Source organism: Carassius gibelio, chromosome B11, assembly GCF_023724105.1.
Source record: "Carassius gibelio isolate Cgi1373 ecotype wild population from Czech Republic chromosome B11, carGib1.2-hapl.c, whole genome shotgun sequence".
NCBI classification, from domain to species: domain Eukaryota; kingdom Metazoa; phylum Chordata; class Actinopteri; order Cypriniformes; family Cyprinidae; genus Carassius; species Carassius gibelio.
The window spans coordinates 13,739,924-13,763,506 of NC_068406.1; the positions used below are offsets into that span (position 1 = coordinate 13,739,924).

Genomic DNA, 23,583 nt, shown 5'->3' on the forward strand with positions numbered 1-23,583 from the left:
TATATATATAAATTGCCAACTGTAAACTTTAATTATAGAAACATTTAATCCTGATCATGCTTTTACAAAAATATGCAGCAGAACTGTTTTCAACAAATGTTTTCATGAGCAGCAAATCAAAGCATTTGAGTGATTCCTGAAGGATCATGTGACACTAAAGACTTAGTAATGGGTGCTGAAATTGTAGCTCTGCCATAACATGATTATGTTTTTACTGTTTTTTTTTTTTTACAATTACTGTTTTTACTGCTTTATTCATGAAATAAATGCGGCATTACATCTTCAAAGTCATTAAAAAATACCAACCCTAAACTTTTAAACTGTAGTGTATATTACTAATAAAAGAGTTAAAGTTTTTAAATAAAACTTAAACAAACATGATAGTTTACAGTGTATGTAGCTTTAATTGAGTTTTTACATATTATACATTTAATAAACACATAATTTCTGTGGGTAAATGATTTCTTTCTTTATTTACAATGTTTAGAAGTAAAATTTTGTATTTTAAAATTCATAATACGATAACTTACAGTACAAATAACCAAATCATTTTTTTTACATAACAGTGCAATGTGATCTTCTCTCTCAGAGCAGACAGTTTGCAGCCTGAAAAGACACTCAGGAGAGAGTGTGTGTCCTAAAAACACTCTGCTCATATCATGCCCATCTGTCCACCTGGCACCAGCCTCTGAAATGCCTTTGGTTGCTAATTCCCTGGGTTTACTCTCCAGCTAAACTTGCTGAGAAAACGTGTCTGAATTCCATCTGAAGACAGCTGGTGGCATACTAAAGGGCTGTGAACTGAATTTGGGAATGTTCTGTTTGGAAGCAATCGCTATACTGTATTTGCTGTGAAAATCAACGGCCGTTGTCCATGGTGCTGAAACAGCAATTTCCCCCTACACTGAGACTGCGCTATCCGTGGTCCTGAAATCAAAAGACGAACTCTGTATCAGAAATAAAGCAGTGCAGGTACAGCATGATTAGTCAGCGCACTTGTTCTGGGAGCTTTTGTGTCAAGCCGCCCATAATAATGCAATAAAAGGGGAGGATTCCCGCTGAGGAGGTGGAGTGGTTGTCCTAGTAGTGGGCGAGCGTGAGTGTTGGTAAGGGGCGTGGATGCGCAGTCCATAGCATATCTGCCGGAGTGCCTTGTGTAATGCAACAAAGATGATGAGCCTCCGCGTTGAGAGACATGGTTAATTAAGGCCTAATGCATTCACTTGGGGAGACAATTTGACAAAAGGTTTTGTAATGCACAGCACAGAGGGGAGAGAGAGAGAGAGAGAGAGAGAGAGAGAAATCACCATTGCAGCACGCACATACAGTAGGTGACTATTCACTGCTAGTCTTCAGCAAAACCATTTTAGAATTCCTTTCTGAGCTCTTTGTTCTTGTACGGTTCAGTTTTTGATATTTGCATCATAACCAGTTCAGATGTGACAAATACAACATAAAAAAAATCAGTGTTTATATATCTTGTGTGCATTCTCTGCAGCATGTGTGTGTGTATATGTAACAGCATGCTATGTGTTCCTGTGTTTCTGGCTGAGCCGTGAGACTGAGTCGTGCTGGGGCCCTGATGTGCACCATTGTCATTCAGACCGCGTTCACACGGCAACCCTGCAGGAAGCACCCAGTGCTCCCCCGCATTCTCTCTCTCTCCCTCTGGCTTCATTTTTGCTCTCTCTCCCCTGCCTGCTCCTCTCCTTATTTGTTTCATCCTTCCACTTCCTCTCTCTCGACACCCATCTAGCCTCAAGTACAGCAAGAAACAGAGGGAATGGATCAGAATGTATGTGAAAAGGAAGATGGGAATGTAAATATGTGTGCATTTTTTTAGAATGGAAAGACATATAACTCTCTAACCCCCTGCTCACTAAGCTCTGGCCCTTCAGGAATATTCAGAGTTACCAGATGGTGTTTTGGCTGCGCATAGAGTAAAGCATGATAACCCTTATTTCTACCAAAAGCAAGCGGTAAGCATCGGAACCAATAGGAAAGTCAACCCTCTACTGTTATAAAACAAAGTGTTAGTTTGTGTGTAATATTAATTAACAACATGTTCTTATGGGACTAGTTCACTAAAAAATAAATATTTACTGAAAATGTACTGATCTTCAGGCAATCCAGAAAGATGAGTTTTTTTCATCGATTTGGAGAAATTTTGCATTACATAACTTGTTCATCAATGGATCCTCTGTAGTTAATGGGTCATCACAATATACACATGACTCCAGTCATCATTAAGACATTTGTAACTTCAAAGTGTTGCTTTCAGCAAAAATGCAAGTCGTCTATCCATAACAGTGCTTTCTCCAGTAAAAAAGACATCTTGTCTGAATCAGGAGAAAAATATGCATAGATAATGAACCATTTACAAATGAAAAGAATCCAGTTTCAGTTCAGTGAGACGACAACAGGGGATGGACTTTTTCACTGAAGGAACCATTATATGATTACTCTTCACTTCACAAGATGGTAATTGATGGACTGGAGTTGCATAGATTACTTGTGAATTATTGCAGTGCTTTTATCAGCTGTTTGAACTTTCATTCTGACAGCACCCATTTACTGCAGAACAAGTGATGTACTGTAATGCTAAATTTCTCCAAATCTGCTCCAATGAAGAATCAAACTCATCTACATCTTAGACAGAAAATGTTCATTTTAGTGTGAACAACTCCTTTAAATAAGGGTTAGGGTAAAGCATAGGGTTTGGTTTATGGTTGACTCCATGTAAATGTGTAACAGACGATATAAAAATAAAGTGTTACAACTTTTCACAAACATACAAAGAAACACAAAGTAACACACTGAATTAAATATGCAATAGTATTGTCTTGTAAAACGTACTCCAATTATCAGATAGAAACAGTTGGAATGCTGAGCCACTAGTCATGATGACACTGTTATTTATATCACTTTCCACAAGCATTTTCATACCTATGGGATTAAAAAATGACTGAAATAAGTCAAACAGCATGTAGGCACATTAAAATGCATAGAAAACCACCACCTGCCAAGAACACATGAGTCTCTGAGCAATAAAGAGTGCATATGCAGAGACAGAGGGTGGGGCTACTATATTTAAACCAGGCTAGTGCAATAGATTCATCCTCAGCTTATCTCGGTGTATGGCAGCAGGAGGTGTGTGTAACCCCTTTACAGGCTGACTCAAGAGGTTAGAATATGCTCACTACTGCTTTGTGACTGCAAAACATTAGAAAGTACCTCATTCACCCACAACGAGAACAAATGCCCCAGCTTGGAGCTGCCAATCAAAGGAATCAGATTTGACAGGACTACACTTGTGGCAATGGATGCTGTCATTATAATCCCAGGAACAAGTTGCTCTTATGAAGTGCAATAGTTTAACCCAAATTTCGCTCTGATGCACTGACAAAAAGATCTGTGTTTAAGGCAAATACAGTGGCACAAATAAGTATTAGACACTTAGGACACCTATAAAAATGCATTACATAAAAAAATAAAATATCAAACAGAGTATCACCTGCAAATACATTTTTCAATTTTTTAGCTATATTTGCCAATACCTTTAACATAATCATCTACTTTTATAGTGACTATATAAAGTCATGAAACATCCAAATATTTGTGTCAAACATACAGTTTTCAAATATAATTTATCTTAATTAACATAAGCATTACATCTGTTGTTTTAAAAATATAGCAAATATTAATATTGCAAATACGAATTTGTATATGAATTAATAGAATGTGTATATATACAGTACATTAAATTATATATTATATACATTTATTATAATTATTAACACTTTTAATTTAAACTATTAATTATTATATACATACACTTATATTTAACAAAATAAAATAACTAATTTGATTAACTTTTTCAGTATGTTCTTGCTCTGTCAAATATATGGCCTGTATATATATATATATATATATATATATATATATATATATATATATATATATATATATATGTTCGTGTGTCTACTGCATATACCTGTGTGTGTCAGGTAATCTGCGCTTGAGTTTTAAAGCTGAGCAAGTGTTGAGTTCTGTCCAGAAAATGATTCAATACTTAATGATTCATAAACCTAAATAATTCATAGCAGCCATGCATATTAGCCCAGCTCTCATTATTAAACTTTGATCTGTTTAACTCTCTGCAGCATCTCCAAGTGTAAGTATGATCAAGTGGATGTGTTTTCCCAATAAAGGTGAAACCAAAACAAAAATAAAACCAAACCTGTATGCCTTTCTATTTCTGTGGAATAAAAAAGACGATATTTAAAATGAAAGAATAAAGTCATACAGGTTTGAAATAACAAAAGGGTGTTGAATAAATGATGATAGAACTTGTGGGTGAATGATCACTTATATACATACAACTTTGACATTTACTAATACATAATACAATAAAAATCATGAAAATTTATATTTAACAAACTAGCAATGAACAGCTGTATTTTTACCAGCTAACATTAACAAAGATTGATGAATACTGCAAGACTGATAAATTCCGTAGTTATATTGCTCATCTATAATAGGACCTTATTGTAAAAATAGTGCTACCAAAAATGTATATACATGTACATTACTGTATACTACAGATATTAAATTATATAAAGGATCTTGTCTGTATCTGTTTCAGTTCTCAGACCAATAAGGTTAAATGGATGGAGTCTTCAGAGAGAGAATTCATGAGTGGGGAGGGAGGATGATAGGGAGGGAGGGATAAAAAGTGACAGAGAGAGGAATGGGAGAGGATGGGAGAAGAGCCACAGTAATTAGGAGATTGGTCTTTTTTGGCTGTTCTGTGTGTTTGCAGAGGGACTGAGTGTGTATTAATTGATGAACTGATTGATGAGTGGGTATGGAGAGAGAGAGCAAGAGGTGGAGAAAGCGAATGGAGGGGTGAGACTGCACTGCTGGCCTCAGCTAATGGCCGAAGACTTAAGACTGTTGTAGAGTAAGCAGTCTACTCAAAAGAATCAGCACTTACACACATGCGCAAGCAGACACTCACTCACTCACTCACTCACTCACTCGCACACTGAGAGTCTGAACACACTATATGCACACAAAAACATCTAGAATAAAAATACACATGCATTTAAACTAAATTGGCACAGTCCAGATGAAGTCAGTGAAGCTTAACAGCCACATGACTCAACTCCCTGATGAGATAAAGGCCCTTCTGACCCTCCGACAACATCCAGGATGCTTGAAATGATCATGGAGTCAACGGGACGGAGTCAGCAGTGACCGATGATCTTCTCTTATCTCACACATATGCAAGGATGAATTTTATTATAGAGTATGAATTAAAAAAAATAGCTAGGGTTAATTTTCATTTCATGGCAACTGTACTTTCTTTAGTAAGGCCAGAAAGAATGAATGCAACCTATACTCACTAACAAAGGAAAGTTATACAACATAAATTGTATCCTTATTCAGTCTTTAAAGTGATAGTTCACCAATAAATGAAAATTCGGTTGCACTTTATTTTACAGTACGTGTACTAACATGTACTCATAGTGTACTTACAGTGTATTTATCTAAGAAAGTTCTGGTAATACAAGGTAAATACATGGGGTAGGGTTAGGTTTAGGGGTAGGTTCAGGGTTAGTACCTAGTTGTTACATAGTTATTGTAATTACTATAATAAGTACATAGTATGTACATGAGGAACAGGACTGTAAAATAAAGTGCTACCGAACATTCTGTTATTAATTACTCCTACGTACATACCCTCATGTCCTTCTAAACCCATAAGAACTCCGTTCATCTCAAATTAAGATATTTTTGATGCATTCTGAGAGCTCTCTGACCCTCCCATAGATAGCAATGTAATTAACAGGATCAAATTCCAGAAATGTAGCAAAGAGATCAGTAAAACAATCCTTGTGACATCAGAGGTTCAACCATACTATTATGAAGCTATGAGAATACTTTTTGTATGCAAAGAAAACAAAATTATTTATTACTTTATTCAGCAATTTATCTCCTCCGCATCACCCTGCCTCCATTTATAGAGTATCCACTGAACGCAAACAGCATACACTGTTCTGTGTCAGCTGCAGCACTCAGATACGTTTATTTACACTTTGATATGAACAGAAATAACTTATCCGAATGGTGCGACTGACACAGAACAGCGTATGCTGTTTGCTGGTTGTTCCAAACCTGTATGACTTTCCTCTGTAGAACACAAGGAAGATATTTTGACAGCTTTAGGTTCCATTGAATTCCTTAGTATTATTGTAAATACAAAAAAATACTATGGAGGACCCAGTTGGTTACCAACATTCTTCAAAATATCTTCCTTGTGTTTCATAGAAGAAAGAAACACAAAGGGGTCTGCAATGACATGAGGGTGAGTAAATGATTTTCATTTTAGGGTGATCTATCACTTTAACAATAATGTTTATATGGCATTTGCGCTGAGACTGGCACTGATATGCTGCCAAAATGGGCCACTGCAATCCACAACAGGGAACGGGAGAAAAATAACATAGGAGGTGTGAACATGAATGCAGAGTCGTTCAATCCATCATACTCTTTTAATTCCTAATCTGAGTGTGACAACTCTTTGACAGAAGAGGGTGAAAGATTTAAGCAAAAACTAGGAGGTCAAGATATGGTTAGTTAACCAGGCACTGCTGCCAGATGTCGTATATACACCATCTGGAGCTAAAAAGCATTTTTCTTTTGATATTTATAGGTTTAAAATTTGCATCATTTCAGTTTTTTTATATATATTTTTATTATATATTACATATTTTGTTTATATATTTTAAAATATAGCTATTATTTCATTATGGACTAGTAGATTTTTAACCAGAATAAATGAATCATATTCAAAGTAAATGACGTAAATGCTGACGATTCATGTGGTTCAAAAGAATAGACAGCACTGCAGACTAAAAGAGAGAAAATGAAAAGAGCATATTACTGGCAGGAAATGATTTTAAAAGCAGGAGGTGTGATCAGAGGTGGATGGGAAGTTATGAGTAAGCAGGAGAGATGGTGAATGAGTCTGGCCAAGAGCACTGCGTCCACGTCAGCCCATCGATCCCTCCATCCATTTCTCCATCCCTCTTCCCTCCATCCTTCCTTTTTTCCATCCATCCATGCATCTAGCCAGTGTGCTGAGCGTTCGTTTTTTCCTGCTCCTGCAAATGGCAAATCAGCCCTGATTCATCACTGAGGGACTTTCAATTAAAGTGAAAACACTTGGCGAGAGAGGAGGAGGAGGAGTCAGGAGATCTGAGTTAGAGAAAGATGGAAATGAAAAGGGAGGGGAAAGGAGAGGGAAGGAAGTATATTTGTGTGCACCATGCATCAGTGTCCTCCCGGTCTAAATTATTCTGAGTGCTTAAATTAAGATAAAATCAAAATGGACTCAATTTGCTTCCTAAAAATTATTTTCCTGTGAACAATTAATAAAAGGGACTTGAATTACATGAAATTAAATGAAAACTGAATTCTTTGTTAATTAAAATGCAAAATAGGAGTATCCAAAAGGACATACAACTTAAATAGGAATTTGAACTCAAATAAAACTGAAATTCAACAAAATGACAAATAGAATGATCAGTGGCTAAACAGAAAGATAGAATGATAGATGGATAGATAGATGGATGGATAGGGATAGATAGAACAATAGATAGAATGATAGAATGACAGACAGACAGAATGATAGAACAATAGAGACAGACAGACAGACAGACAGACAGATAGAGAAAGACAAGGCAAGGAAAGGCAAAAAATAAAATGAGTGGGACAGAGAGAAAAGATTCATAATAAGGCCTATTTTCAGTGTCCTTGTTCAGAGAAAGCAAGAATATGAAGCAGGTGGGGAAAAAAACCCTGATTTTACTACAGGCTGCAGTAAATACACCGCAAACTGAGAGCTTGTGTAAGCGTGTAGCATAGATGGATGTGTTTAGCAAGACACTGTATTAGGTACAGACTTTTGTTGGCATACCATTTTATTTGAGGGTAAGAGAAACAGAAAAGGTACATGTTTCTGTTTTGTTCTCAAAGGGTTTGTGCTCACGAGCATGCCGTTTTCTTGGCTTATGACTTAAGGCTTATGATGAAACAACTAGTTAAATGTCTTTGTCACACACACACAAACACACACACAAATCAGCTTTTATGCTTTTCATAGTGAAATTGCCTTACTACTGACTCACCTATTCTATGCGTCACATTTAAGAGAGGAAATCATACGGCTTTGGAACAACACAAGGGAGCAAATGATGGCAGATTATACATTTTTGGTGAACAATCCCATTGACATTTGCTTTGTTTCTATTGCGCTGATATCCTCTTTTGTTTGCATTTGCCATCCGCACTCTGCTGCATCTCATTTCCACTGGTACCGTTAGGACAGCGTAAATCACACTTTCTGAGCGTTTCATTGAGAAAAGAGCTGAGCTCAATCTGGCAGCAAGCCAATCAGGGAGAGTGACCCTGAGAAGACATGTGAGCGATGGGACGCATGGCTACTCAGACAGGCTGGAGCACTTAACGGTGATGCTAGTCAGAACAGAACACTGGTGACATGGTGGCTGCTGGGAATACTGTACTGTATATAAACACTACTGCTTTTCATCAAACACAAACCTGAGAGCTGCAGTTTCTGATAACTTGATTCAGATGATGAGATAATAGACTGGAACTAAAAAGAAAAAAAAGGTAAAAAATAACCAAATGGTGCTTGTGATAGAGCTATAAATAACTGTGGCATGCACAGAAGGAGCCTTACAGTTTTAGCTCACAAAAAAAAAACACACATTCTGAAAGAACAGTTAAACCAGTTGAAAGAGAGACCCTATTGAAAAAAGCAGTTTTGAAGCATGACTGGTTGCTTAGGACCAGCACATGACCAGCTTAATTCAACTCATGACCAGCTCAAACCAGCAGTCATGCTTCAAAACATACCTAACCAGCAAATGCTGCTTTTTTCAACAGGGGGGAAAAAATCTCATTTTGAAGTAAATTATTTTCTCCAAAACATGACTGTCTCTGCTAGAAATCTTAAAATGTGCCTTTTTTTGATCTTCCATTGGGACAATGATCCAAAATAAACATCAAAATCAACACAAAAATGGGGTTACGGAGCATAAAATAAGACACCATTTTAGCCAAGAATTCACATAATGTTTCTCATAACTCTGTACTTCAGCTATATTTGATCAAATGCACATTTCCATTCTTTTGCTTGGACTGAACACATCATCTTTGCAGCAAAAGCAGCTATGCTAATTTCATCTCTATTTGCTTCTCTGTTTCTGCCACGAAACTTGCATCCCGAGGCAACTAGGAATCACACAAGCTTCAGTCTGGATCCAAACCTTACGAAGATCTGAGATGACCGAACACCTGAGAAGAGATGAAGCCAAACCCCCAGAGGATCTCAGATAATGCTAACCCTGGAACAACATATAAAACTACCAAATTGTGCTTTTTTTGCAACATTTAATCTCTGTCTGTTCGATTCCGTGTAATTTGGAAGTAAATGCATGGTCCTTACTGTACAGTAAAATTTTCGGTGAAGCTGTGTTGTAATAATTAGTATCATGAAAAGCACTATGCAAATAAACTTGAAACTTGAAATTTAGGTTCTGTCATGGCCGTCCTAGTTCTCTGACCTAAGCCCTATAAAAAATTAGCGAGGTGAACTTATGTTCCAACATAAACCAGGGAAACTGTAAGATCTGGAGAGCTTCTGTTGGAAGAATGATCTCTGATCTATTGCCAGGTGATCTCCAACCTCATCTGGCAGAGGGTGACTCTGTTATCTGTAAACAATGCAAATTTTCACAGCCTTCTTTTCTCAAATTCACTAAGGGGGATTAAGTCTGTATATGTGCCAATTGCAATGAAAGTCATCTTAAAACAGATAAATAAAAACTTAATTTAGTTAAATAAACATTAACTGAAATAAAACTTAGTATTAATGGTTTCTTTCTCATTTTTGATTAATCTAAAGTACTTAACTAAACTAAAGCTAACAACTGAAAATGTATAAATCCTATGTAGTTAATTTAACAAAAACTGAAATAACAGAAAATAAATCAAAAACACATTAGATGACTAAAACTTTAACTAATATTAAAATGTAAATTAACACATCACTGGTAAGGAGGACTTGGAATATATTTGTGACCCTGGACCACAAAACCAGTCATAAGGGTACATTTTTCAATTTAATGAGATGTATACCTCATCTGAAAGCCAAATAAACAAGCTTTCTATTGGTGTATGGTTGGTTAGGATATGACACTATTTGACCGATATATAACTATTTGAAATATCTATTTTATTTCCTTTAAATCGCCTTTACAGTTGTCCAAATGAAGTTATTAGCAATGCATATTACTAATCACAAATTAAGTTTTAATATATTTAATATTTTTAAAAATATATAATATTTTGGGCATAAAATACAAATCTATAATCTTGACCCAAACAATGTATTTTTGGCTATTGCTACAAATATACTCCAGCAACTTTATTTTGTGGTCCAGGGTCACATTTATGAAGTACTATAGAAATTAAAAATACCTTTAGGATGCTTTCTTTTGGATTAGCACAAAATCAACACCCACTGTCATTCAGTGGAAAACAGTAGGACAGATATAACACTAAATCTTTAATTTTGCGTTCCATAGAAGTAAACACAGGTTTGGAATGACACGAAGGTGAACACCCTATACACAGCATGAGTGACATAAGATGTTAGTGGAATCCTCGCCTTCTACAGCTTTCAACTGCACAGGGATCAGAGAGAATTCAGGAACAGCATATGGCAACCATACTGATTAAATCCATTCAATCAAACTGATAGACAGAGCCTGCCAACACTAGTTCTAACACTACTGCTTTAATAATCATCATCACAATGTTATTTGTCGAGGCTTAGAGCAAGAGAGTGGGCGAGAGACAGAGAGGAGCAAGTGCGTGAGTATGTGTATCAAGATGGGAGATCCCCTCAGCTGTGGGTGATTACAGGGTGACAAAACAGTAGGTGGGGCTGCAGAAACCTAACAGCACTGTCCTGCAGTGCCGCCATGCGTCTGGTATTGAAAGACCAGGCAAAAGACGTATCTACTGTAGGTCGAACAGCTCCACCTACTGTACTGCTCATGGCAGGTATATTTTGAAATGAAACAAATTCAATATAATATAACATAAATATAATTCTATAATTATATATATATATATATATATATATATATATATATATATATATATATATATATATATATAATTGTAAATACAGATTTACAATTACAGTTTCAATTACATGATTACAATTTTCAGTTTTAACTACACATTAGTTCTTTTTTTACTCTACATAATGCACACACACACACACACACACACATTTTTGTGAAAAGTGGGACATCCCATAGGTGTAATGGTTTTTATACTGTAGAAACTTTATTTTCTATGGCCCTTCACCAACCCTACACCTAAACCTAACCCTCACAGGAAACTTTGTGCATTTTTACTTTCTCAAACAAACTAATTCTGTATGATTTATAAGCGTTTTGAAAAATGGGGACATGGGTTATGCCCTCATAAGTCACCCTCTTCTTGTAATACCTGTGCCATACCCATGTCATTATAGAGTTGTATCCTGATATGTCACAAAAACAAGAGCACACACACACACACACACACACACACACACAAACAACAAATTGTGCAGTGATATAACAAGCTTTCAATGAACAACACAACGTTCCTTTGTTACTAGTTATAAAAGTGACATTTTTTAATTAGAAACTTATGTTTGGGCTCATGCGTTTAACTTTCAAACTGAGATTTGAATTTTACTCCAAAAATGTGTTCTTGAACACATCCCTACACCTAACCTTAACCATGAGTGATCCCTAAAATCAGAGGAAATTATAGATTAATGACACTGATGTACAAGCACCAAACAGTGATTTTAAGCATAAACTGCACAAAATCTATCTTCTAAAATCTAATCATCAAATCTGATTGGTTAATCACAATGTTGTTTCAGGGATAAAAAAGATGTTGTCCCAGGAACATGTCTCACTTGGTAAAATCAGGTTCTGCTACCCTGTTAGAAGCTTAAAGAAAAAAAAAAGTACAAATTTGAATCCAGTTCATATGCTCATATTCAGTGCGGTGGAATATTTTGCCCACGAGAGGGCAGCAACTTTAGTATTATGTCAAGTCATGACCGTCTAGAAAAATCGTGATGACAAAATGAATTAAGAACATTGGAAATTAATAGATCAGTCTCTGAATAAGAGAGGGAAGTAAAGCATTGTCATAAAGAAATTATTTATGACATAATATCCATCGAGAAGATTGCTGTGAGCGTGTTAGCCTCCCAGCACCTATTTTCCTAGTCTTAGACTTGCTTAATGATAGAACACTTTTTTATAGAAAAATGGCTATACAATAGCAAGATTTTTTGCCTTTAAAATTCTCTAATACACATGTGTAGTTAATGCTAACATAAATATGACATGGCTATCCACAGTTTATTTGACACCTAAAAATAAGCAATGCATTGGTAATAAAGAATTTGAAATAAAAAGTATATCGAGTATTTGTTTTATGTGAAAATAAACTTCTACATACACCATAAATAACACTAATATTAGCCTTCAGCAGACTGTTTTATGCACCCCATAAAAACAAAAAATCATGTGTGTGTATTGTACAAATTTTTATCCATGATTTACTGAAGAGGAAAAGGAAGTCTGAATGGGTGTGAGTAAGGGTCAGACTGTCCAGACCCCCAGAGCAGATTTTTGCTCGCCCTGCTGTGACCTTTGGTCTGAAAGCAGATGGAATGGGCTCACTGGCTTCATTAGCATCTAAATAGCTCAGAGGAATGACAGAGGACAGAGATAAAATAAGGTGAGTTATGCGCTACAGACATGAATAACAGGAGATACACAAAGACACACAAACATAGATAGAACTTTTCCGCAATTGAGTTGTATTAGTTTTCACAAACTACAAAATAATGTATTTTTAGGAATGTTTTTGGCCAAAATATCATAATCCATAATAATGCTTCCTCCAGTGAAAAAATAAATCCCATGGTCTGTTGTCCTCTCACATCATAATCCACTGATATTTATCTTGTAAACAGTGCCTGATCTGTATTTCTCTCCTAATTCAAATGAGACGACTTTTACTGGAGAAAGCAACATTATAGATAGAGGACTTCTTTAAAGTTAAAAACATCTTAATTATGGATTTGTTTCTCACAAACATGTGGCTTTTCACTTCACAAGACTTTAACTGATGGACAGAGTTATGTGGATTATTTGTTATATGTTTTTATCAGCTGTTTGGACTCCTTTGATGGCACACATTCACTGCAGAGGATACATTGGTGAGCAAGTGTTGTAATTTTAAATTTCTCCAAATCAGTTCTGATGAAGCAACAATCTCATTTACATCTTGGATGGCCTGTAGGGGAGTAAATAAATTTTTTTTAATAAACTTTTACTTTAAGTAGACACTTAAACAGACTCTAGAAACAAACCAAATGTACATTCAAATCAGCCGTAGGATCAGACTGTCAAACCAGTTCTGCTTTCTCTTTTACAGACCCGCACATCGCAAACTCATCTCTGAGATTCCTTACAGGAAGACAGTATGGCACAAATGCATAATTGAGATGCAGGAGGTGCAGTCTCAGGATCAGAGAACACTGTGGTTTGACAGGGTTCCCAGGTATAATAAATTATGCTCAAAAACAAGACAGTGCATTGGTTTACGACACAGACCAATAAATTGCAATAGTGAATTTGCACACTATTCGGATCCAGCCAGGTAATTATGTAGAGTAATGAATCTAATGCAGAGACATAGTTGCATGAAAACTGCTGAGGTGTATTTGGAAATTCAGTAACAACAGGGTTTAAAACGTCAGAAATTACGATTTCCCAACCACACAAGAAAGCAATCAATACAAACGCACACAGGCATTGGAGAAACTAGGTCCTAAGGGATGCCTCTGTCTGGAACAGTTCTCCAATGCATGGCAATCAGCCAGATTGATTCAAGATAAAAAAGGAGATTAGAGAAGAGAGTTGGAAAAGGGGGACCAAAGGAAAAAAGAAAGGAGGGATGGAGGGCAAGATGAAAAGGGAAATCAGAAAGAACCAAAGATAAACCAAGTGGTTCAGTGTTAAAAAGGAAACTAAGCTGTCTTGCCATCTGTTCTCATTGGTCTTAATGCTAAGAAAGACTGAAACTGTTTCACTCCTTCCACTTTCCATTTCACAAATCCTATTTTTTCACCCAAAAATGAAAATAGTGTCATTAATGACTCACCCTCATGTCATTCCAAACCTTTAAGACCTCCGTTCACCTTCAAAACACAGTTTAAGATATTTTAGATTTAGTCTGACAGCTTTCTGTCCCTCCATTGAAAATGTAAGTACGCTATACTGTCCATGTCCAGAAAGGTAATAAAAAACATAAAGTAGTCCATGTGACATCAGAGGGTCAGTTATAATTTGTTGAAGCATCGAAAATACATTTTGGTCCAAAAATAACAAAAACTACGACTTTATTCAGCATTGTCTTCTCTTCTGGGTCTGTTGTGAGAGAGTTCACTACAGTGTAGTGATGTCCGGTTCGTGAACGAATCACTCGATGTAACCGGTTCTTCTTGAAACAGTTCACTAAAGCTGAATCATTTGAAAGGGTTCGCGTCTCCAATAAGCATTAATCCACATCTTCACATCTTCCATCTTAAGCTGTTAACTTTGTTAACGTGGCTGACACTCCCTCTGAGTTAAACTAAAACAATATCCCTGAGTAATTCCTTTACTCAAACAGTAGACTGACTGAACTGCTGTGAAGAGAGAACTGAAGATGAACACCAAGCCGAGCCAGATAACGAACGAAAGATTGACTCATTCTCGAGTCAAGAACCAGTTGCATCGGTTTTCAGAACACCAGTACAATGAACCGAGAATCATTTCTGTCGGACGAGTCCGATTAGATAACCGAGGAGCTGATGATAACTGCGCATGCATAATTCAGCGTGAAGCAGGATGACACACAGCGCGTCTGAACCGAACTGGTCCTTTTGGGGATTGATTCTGAACTGATTCTGTGCCAATGTTATGAGCACGGGTAAACCTAAGGCTTGAATCAAGGGCAATCATCGCCAATGACGTCATTACGTTGAGTGCAAAAGAACCAGTGAACCATTTTTTTCAACCAGTTTATTGAATCGAACTGTCCGAAAGAACCAGTTTGCGGAAAAGAACTGAACTTCCAATTACTGGTGATCAGAAATCATGCATGAAACGTCATTCTTAAAACACTGAGCTCAAGTTAAGAGAATTTCACTCCCATCTTCTTGCACGTTTTACCTATTCCACTGCCCGTGTTACATCTTTGTCAAAACAAAAGCACTGTGTGAATGAGACCTAGCACTAAATTTATGGTCCTACACAGAGCGCGTCACACGTGTGATTTGATCTTTCTTTCTTCTGTACTGTTATCACCAGCTTTTTCTATGTGATTTGACCGTTCGCCCACACGCAAATGCCACATCAGGTCACCAAAACCAAACATTTTTTTAAATGCCTGCCAGGGTGTGGATTTTCAAAAACGGTTACAGTGTTATCGTGTAGACAGCAAAACCTGTATTTTTGACTTGACGTCGGAGCCTGTGCTATTATCTCCACCCACTGGAAAGACTTCTGATTGGCCAACATGGCTTTACGGTTAAGATTATATCACCACCTGTTGGTTTGGCATGCTCTTGATAGTGCTTATTGGCATGCGTTTGCATTTTAATGTGAACAGAGATTTTTTTTTTTTTTTTACGGAGGTTAACATACCCATGTATGTGTGGAAATGGCCTAAGTGTGAGGAGTTGGGGTGGAGGAGGGATGCCGAAAAACTGTCAAAGGATAGAGGTAAGTAGACTACATAAATATACTTATTGTGCTAGTTAGGATGATTAGCTAAACGATTAACACCTTGCCATATTGGTTGATTGGTTGATCATGCTCTTCCTGAACCTTGTTAACAAAACGTCTCTTGACTTCTGTTGTTCTGTGTTTAAAAACCCAATTGTAATGATATTTTCTAACTCTTCCAGAAACAGTTTGCATCTTCATGTTTTCATTAAAACATTATTTAGTATGTTTATTAAGCCTTTTTCCCTTGGAGAGCGTCACATGCTACACAACAGCTGATTACTATCCTTATACAGACATTTGTTCTGCTGTGGCCTGTCTTGAAACCACTGCATCATTGTTTAAACTTGTGAATAAAAAGAATGAAATAATATCTGACTGCTAACATAAAACACACTGCCACAGCCTACCATAAATCTTGCTCTGCAATTCTGCATATCATCTTTTCTGTCAACTGTGCATGAAAATCAACAACAATTAACTGTTGAGCATGTGATGTATTGTTTCCCACAGCTGTGATTCATGCACAGGTTTATGCTGCCTCTGTGAATTGAAAAAGCTTGGAAAACACTTTTGTGATATATATATATATATATATATATATATATATATATATATATATATATATATATATATATATATATATATATAGTATAAAGCTCTTCAAATACGAATTTACTACCACACAATTGTTGCCCACCCAAGCACAAAAGTGGTTTTCCCCTGAACAAAGCACAAAAAATATTTCATCTTATCATTGGTATCCCACTGTAAATCTCTTCTTTTTTTTCTCTCTGTATGTCACAATAACCATCTCCTATTATTTAACTTACTCATTCTGTTCTTTCTAAATCTTGAACTCAAATTTTACTCAAGTCCATTAGATCTACTTATTTCAAGGGAAGTGCAGCCATGCATCCACTGAAATCACTGTGGAACAAGTTTGTTAAATCTAAAAATGTTTGCAGATGCAACTTAGTTTGATGTGAATGTATTGCTGAATGCAGTGACATTCAGATATTTTTAATGGTCTCACCATATCAAAATATTGCATATCAAACAAAAGAAACGCTACAATTCAAAAGTTTTGGGTCAGTAAGTTTTATGTAAAATTCATTACTTTTATTCAGCAAGGACACAATAAATTAGGTGACAGATATTTTTTAAAATAAAAATATATATTTAATATAAATGCTGTTTTTATTTAATGTATTTGTTTAAATTGTTATTCATCCCAAATCTTTGGAAAAATAAAACAGCAGCCAATCAGCAGCAAATCAGCATATCAGAATGATTTCGAGATGACTCAGACCCATCATGCACCCTCGCACCTGTAACGTCACATTCCACAAATCATCTCAGTCTCTCTGCCTTGAATCAGCACTTTAGTTCATTACGGCCTTGGTAATACTAAAAAGCCATTTTTATGGGTGCTAAAAAAAGCATGACTACCCTATTTATGTGGCTTAGTTCTCTAAACAGAAACTGTGGAAGTGTCCGCTCGAAAACTGCCCCCTTGTCACGTTGCCCACTGATCCATTCGCACTTGCTGCCAAGTGTCTCTATATAAGTCTGTGTGTGTGTGATTATGAGTGTTTGTATGTGTCTGCACAGTCTATATGTAATGTTTTGATTTTATAGCCTCTCGTTCTAAATCTACAGTAAATAGGATACACTGAAATAGGATTTGAAGTAATCTACAGTACAGACAAGGCGGAAGGATGTGGGACACAGATGAAGGGATGAAAAAGAGATACAATACACAGCTTAGAGACACAAGGTTTTCTTGTCTATTTAAGAGGCTGTTTTAATATAGCACTGCTCTAATTGAGAACATGTGAGAGACATACCCCGTGTTTATGAAAGACACAGAGCACAAGGCAGTGGCAGGAGAATGTGTGAAAGAGAAAAATAAATAAATGAATAAATAAATGCGTGTCTTATTCACTGTCTGTGTGTGTGTGTGTGTGTGTGTGTGTGCACGTATACAACTATCTTTCTGAGGGCAGAAACGTTATAAGTTTTAGACCATCGAAGTGAGGACAATCTTGTAAAGTGAGGACATTTTGGCCGGTTCTCACTTTAAAAGCCTGTTTGAGGGTCGAGACCTGGTTTGGGGGTCAGGTTACAGTTGGGTAAAGGTTCGATTTAGGGTAAGAGTTTTGGTCAGGCACATAGTTCTGATGGGTAGGTTTAGGATAAGGAGCTAGAGATTGCATTGTATCAATGTATGTCCTCACAAAGATAGCTATACATAGTTGTGTGTGTGTGTGTGTGTGTGTGTTTGTTTGTGCATTTATCTCCCTCTCTGCTTTGTGACAGACTCCCTGGGCTCATATTTAGTTACAGCTGATCGCTCCCAGACCAGAGACAAGAAAGGGAAAGAGAAAGAGAGAAGAGAGTGAGGGCAAATGAGTGAGTGGAATAAGGTGAGAGTGCATTTTCTGTCAGTAACCTGTTATCTCGCGTCTCCCCGCTGCTACGGCTGCCAGATTGAGTGGGTGAGCGATGAGAGTGGAAGCCTCCACACCCCTAAAGTGCAACAGAAATCGTGACTTGATTCCACTGCCACTCTACATTCACTGTTCACTTGGTCCCACCGTGACGCAAACACATAAAAACACACGCCATATTTTTCTACACACCAGAGACCTGAAACAGAGCGTATAAGTATTTGTAGTTGTTTCTGGGAAAGGAGGAGACAAATTTACCTAAATAGTTCCTAAATAGTTTTCCACCTTAACATTAGCACAAATACTACAAATAAGCCACTCCATTTTTATACTGTATATATTTAAATATAAAATTATGTTTATATCCTGACACAAACAGATATAAATAGTGTATTCACTATAGCTCAAATATAAAATGAAATATTATATAAAGTATAAAGTAAATATAAAGTAATAAACAGCTATTTTTTTCTAGTTACATAACGTGATTTTTGCTATTCTGTTTGGTGCTGCTAGATGCACAGAAATACACACATCATCTTGACGGGCTCCAATTATAAGCTAAAGTCAGCAGAGGATTTGACTGAGGCTGACAAATTTGTGAGGTGCATGTACCCTCTAATTACAAAACAAGAATATAAACAGGCTTTTTACGTCACTACAACAAAAACATCTTTGGCAAACACACCATCACCACCACTGTCCTTTTTGGCTTATTACGTTTCCATCTTGGTCTGAATTTGTTCTCTTTCCATTCCTGATTTCAAGCAATATATTTCACTAGAGCTCAAGGTGTTCACATTCACTTACTGCTTTCAGACACAACTGCACACACAGGGTCCAAGTGAAGCAGGGGTCATCACGGTGTCCTTCAGTGTGTCCATACCATACACACACTCTCCACAAACACACCAACATGACCTGCCCTTTATTCTCAGAGATATAATATGAGATTAATTATTTTGAGTGACAGTCTGCTCCCTGAAGGCTGTACAGAAGGCATGGAAACAAACTAGGTCTCAGAGGAATAGATTCAGAATCCAGATTTTGTACAAGCTTTCAACCACATTCCAAAATAAAAAAAACTCTACAAGATAAAAAAATATAATGAATGAGGTGGGTGTATTTCACAACCACCTTTATCAAAATGTAGAGCTTTGTTGACATTTCATAGGAAACAAGGTTATGCTGTTTATTATTTGAATTTTTAGGACTAGCACTGACATTAAACAACTTGGGCAAAATTACATTGAAAGTAAATGTCATCAAACAACTAAACATCACAAAACCTATGTGATTGGTGCTTTATGATGGAACTTTATTATAGTACATTTTAAACAAACAAACATTTTAAAAAGTAACCAATTATTTAATACTCACTCCCATTGTTTCCGTTGTGCCTGTGGAGTGCTCTGCAGTTTATGGGATTGGTGTGCCTTGATGACATCACGGTGGTCAACTAGGCCTCCTCTCCGTCTGATAGGAGGAACCAGAGAGTCACTGGGCATCAAAGAGTAAAGCGTCCCATCCGTCACTACGGTTTCCCCTCCATTGGTTTTGCTATAGTCAAACGAGTCAACTGGGCTTGCTTCATCATTCATGTCATACACAGTATGAAAGTAGGTGGGGTTGGCACAAACACTGCTTCCGCTGGTGGGAGGATGAGAGCGCAGTCTGTGGCCCTGAGGTTGCACTCTCCCTCCTTTCCGCAAGGGCGGCGCTCTCTCCATGATGACTGAGCTGTCTGCATACATGGGAGACAGCATGACTCTGTGGGGGCAGAAATGACGGAAGTGAACATATTTATATAAAAATTAAAAAATAAAAGAAATTAGGTCTTCTATATTTTTGTGATAAGTGATGTTGAATTATTATTTTTATATTATAATAACGTTATTTCTTTATATACATATATTTGTAGCATTATTGTTCTTCTTGTTTTTGTTGGTATTGCTATTATAATTTTTTTTTAACTATATGTTTTTTTAATGGCACACGGATTCTGAGATGATAATGCTACAAACATATCAAGAGTAAATTGTTTGCAGCACTATGAACACCATTAGAACAATATTAGAACAATATTTTTCAATAAAGAAAGAAAAGTGATATAATTAAATAAATTGTCTTTATTAAGTTGTTCATAATACTATAAATCATCATCATAATCATAATAATAAAAGCTGACAGCAACAAAAAATAAATAAATAAATAAATAAGCAAAAGGAAGTGAAGGGGAAAATATGTGACGTGTAATCAAGTGGGAAAGGGAAGCATAGAGAAGAAAAACACCAAGGGAGGTTTAATTAACAAAGGCTGCATAATTGTTTCGAGAAAATTGCAATAGGCCAACGTCAGGTGAAAATAAATGATGCACTCTGGTACTACAATTTATGCTGACGGTGTTTGAAGAATTTGTCCGCTGTGACACAGGCAGAGGAATAAAGTAATTTAAAGTGACACATACACACTCAACAATTTCAAAAATAAACACACACATGCACAGACAAAATGCAGTGCTTTTTTATTTTAGTTTAAGCTATTCTTTGAGATGAGCCAGAAGAGCTCATCGCACTTCTACTGTTCTGTTTCTGAAAGCAAAGCATTGAAGATGTGGCAAATGCTATGGGGATCTTCCCCAAAGTACAAAGAGTAGACAAAAGAAAAGACACAGATGGAGTAAAGCACAGGAAAAGATAAGCACAGTGGCCAAAAGGTGAATGGAATACATTCACACTACAGTCTATAGTTACTGTGGCTGTGCTCTTTGTTGACTGGCGGGTTTTGTGGTCAGGCTGTGATTAGGAGAGACACATCTAGTCTCAATGATCAGACACTAAAGATGGAACTAACTAAATCTTCCTCTTTATTTTTGGCCAATGGAGAGCAAAGCCATTACAATACGCATGCCAGTTCCTACAGGGAATATATTCAGTGAGGTGAAGGAGAAACACAAGACATCCTGAAATGCCTTCACACACTTTTAAGTCTCTTCCTGGAGCCTGGCAGCATTGTGACATTCATGTTTTTGTATTTTTAGTCAGGAACACATCTCATCCTTGTTTAAAGGGTTTGTCTGCTTCCTGGACAAGACAAAAGAAACCAGCTTTTCTTTGTTTGCTAAAATGACAACACCATAAATCTTGCTGTAATAGCAAGGTATAGCATAAGCTAGCCACAAAAGGTAGTAAGAACCAATTTTGGATGATTTCATATGCATCATTGTGTGTTACAGCAAGAAGCCATTTGTGTGGGTTGGATCTCCATTGCACCAGCCCACAGACAACCTCACCATTGTGTGGGTGTGGATGAATACATGCAATTAGGGAGACATTTAAAAAGTTCTCCAAAACCACAAAAACTTACCCATGGAAATAATGGACATCACAATCCCTACTCAAAGATGTCAAGTATCAAACTCAGTTTTCTGAACTCAATGTTTATACTTCTCTCCGGTGTTAGGCATTTCACATGGCTGCATATTAAAATGAATTTTATAGTGAACTGTACTCAGAAACGAAATTCAGTCTCAGCCAATTCTGCTGCTGACATGTGTATTGTTATATAGGAAGGCAAAGGAAAATCTCTGAACACACTATAAAATGATTTGCTGCATTTAGTACCATTCAGAGCATAAATAATATGCTATCTGCTGAGTGAACACATTATGATAAATAGCTCTGGCTGTGAGCCATCGCACGGAGAACAGCAAAAGATGGGCAGAAGATCATCTAACAAATGCAAAAGTCTGTTAAACATAACCAATACCATTTTATAGTTAATATAACAGGTGGTTAAATCACATATTTACATGGTACTTCAAGGTACATTTTCATGTACCAAAAATAGATAGATAGATAGATAGATAGATAGATAGATAGATAGATAGATAGATAGATAGATAGATAGATAGATAGATAGATAGATAGATAGATAGATAGATTTTGTATTATAGAGCATAATATTATACAGACATCATATAGTTAAGGGGAAACATTAAAGAAAGGGAAATAAATAAAGAAATAGCTACTAAGCAATTGCGAAGATAATAAAAAGACAAACATCTTCCACGACACTCACCAGAGAGGTTTGTGTTTTTTCTGAGAAGATCCTGGAATCTGAACGCGTCCGGATCACCTGTAGTTTATAACTGAGAAAACTACCAAAAAAACTCCACAAACTGAATGGTCCGAGGTCCGTTTTCTCAGAGCAGAAGGTCATATCCATCTTCAAGCGCGGAACATTCTGTCCCAAGTATTTTTGTTGAGCAAAACAGATAATTATGTATGTTTTCTCAGTGCAATCTTTTAATTCTCGTCAGATATGACAACCAAGGCTCTCGAGAAACGACTCTACGCGGCGCGAGACCCGCTTCCACTTGTGTACGAGGAGTCTCGCGCTGTGTGCGCGAACGGATACGTGACTGCACTAGTGTCGCGCAGATTAAAACTACGCGCTGTGACCGCTTCTGCACGGTGATTGAGAGACTGTATTGTTATTTGTATCTTATCTTCATTACTCAAGTTTGTTATGAGAGTATACACATTATTTATTAAAGGCAAATTTCTCTGAAGAGACAGAGGGCTACGTAATGAAAATGTATTAACAAACCGTAATATTTCTTAGAGTAATTTATAACAAAATTATTGGATTGCTTTAACATTATATAGATTCGGAATTAGCCAATAACGTGATCATTATCACTGAATTGTCAAATGATGGTAAAATGCTGACTCCGTGTCTGACCCAGATTTGACCATCAATGACATTAAACATTCGTCATAATAAATGAAATTGGATGCACAATAATAAATTAATATTTCTTATACAGTTGTTTTTATGTAAAGGGTTTATTTACTATTTATTGTGGCTAAAAATAGGGCATCAGATAATAGGATAATGTTTGCCAATCAGAAAACACATGACTAGAGGAGAAAAATCATATAATAGGCCTAGATTATAATATTGTATGCGATGTGATCAGATAAAATGTTACCACCTAGCGGTGTAGTATGTTATTATAGACAAATAAGAAACCACCCTAGTTTTATAAAACCAACAGTTAAAAAGGATATATATATATATATATATATATGTGTGTGTGTGTGTGTGTGTGTGCGCGCACATTGCTCCTATTAATAAGAAATTGAATACTAATAATGAATAAAAATCTGCTC

The 23,583-nt window shown here is 36.5% G+C and overlaps 1 long non-coding RNA gene across 2 annotated transcripts; it reads right to left on the reverse strand.

The window, feature by feature from the left end:
* Positions 1–406: 406 nt before the first annotated feature.
* On the reverse strand, positions 407–22,797 carry LOC127968204 (uncharacterized). 2 transcript variants are annotated; one of them, XR_008155924.1, is made up of 5 exons: positions 22,487–22,797; positions 19,787–20,176; positions 19,217–19,332; positions 18,409–18,605; positions 407–927 (listed from the first exon to the last, which is right to left on the reverse strand). It is a non-coding gene; the product is annotated as an uncharacterized LOC127968204 (long non-coding RNA). The 2 variants fall into 2 exon arrangements; XR_008155923.1 differs by lacking the exon at positions 407–927 and adding an exon at positions 6,144–7,169.
* Positions 22,798–23,583: the final 786 nt, after the last annotated feature.